Source organism: Penaeus monodon, chromosome 19 (assembly GCF_015228065.2).
Source record: "Penaeus monodon isolate SGIC_2016 chromosome 19, NSTDA_Pmon_1, whole genome shotgun sequence".
NCBI classification, from domain to species: domain Eukaryota; kingdom Metazoa; phylum Arthropoda; class Malacostraca; order Decapoda; family Penaeidae; genus Penaeus; species Penaeus monodon.
The window spans coordinates 16,739,323-16,740,048 of NC_051404.1; the positions used below are offsets into that span (position 1 = coordinate 16,739,323).

A 726-nucleotide genomic window follows, 5' to 3' on the forward strand; every position below is an offset into this window, starting at 1 on the left:
GTGTATGCATATAAACACTTAGATACGGCAATATATAAAACCTACAATAAAGGGCTTAATCACCATATGTGAAGGATATCCTTTTTGTAGCCAAATGAATATATGCAAAATGTTTTGCCACATATGAGACATTCCTGAAATACACTTAATATGATAGTTTCTGTTTTGTGCACACATTTACTTTGTGACTGAAAATGGGTATAGCATTGTATGATATATATTACATGAGGAAGACTTCATAATACATCATTCTCTTGAGATTTTGTAATAATGGGATATATATACTATATTATCAATATGCATCCCATGAGTTTATATTTAATCATTGTCAGATTACTAGATCATGTTTGCTTAGTTTCTTAGTACTAAAATGTGTGAGTATTGCATGTGCAGTGGTGGTTGTCAAGAATAGATCACATATACCATATATCCTTTCAACCACCACTTCTCACTCTCTCACTGATGTAGGAATTCTGATTTAGCATTGCAAGCCAGCTGTGTGGTATGACGTGTATGGTTTGTAATTTTTTTTGTACTGCTACAGTCAGTCATGTCTCCTCTCCATATTCCTTAATGCTCCCTTCTCCTGCTGCTCCGTCTCCGATACACCATCGATATCAATCAATGTCCCTGCATTGGCCTCGGAATCGGCAGGGCAACTATAAGGTAGTGGTATATTCCTTACCAGTAGACCAAATGTGCATTGGTTTCTTGGCTTGTTGTCCT

The 726-nt window shown here is 36.2% G+C and overlaps 1 protein-coding gene across 1 annotated transcript in view; it reads left to right on the forward strand.

Moving 5' to 3' along the window:
- Positions 1-726, forward strand: part of LOC119585102 (acetyl-coenzyme A synthetase, cytoplasmic-like) — a gene marked incomplete in the record, with an annotated part of 90,055 nt that overhangs the window by 81,053 nt on the left and 8,276 nt on the right.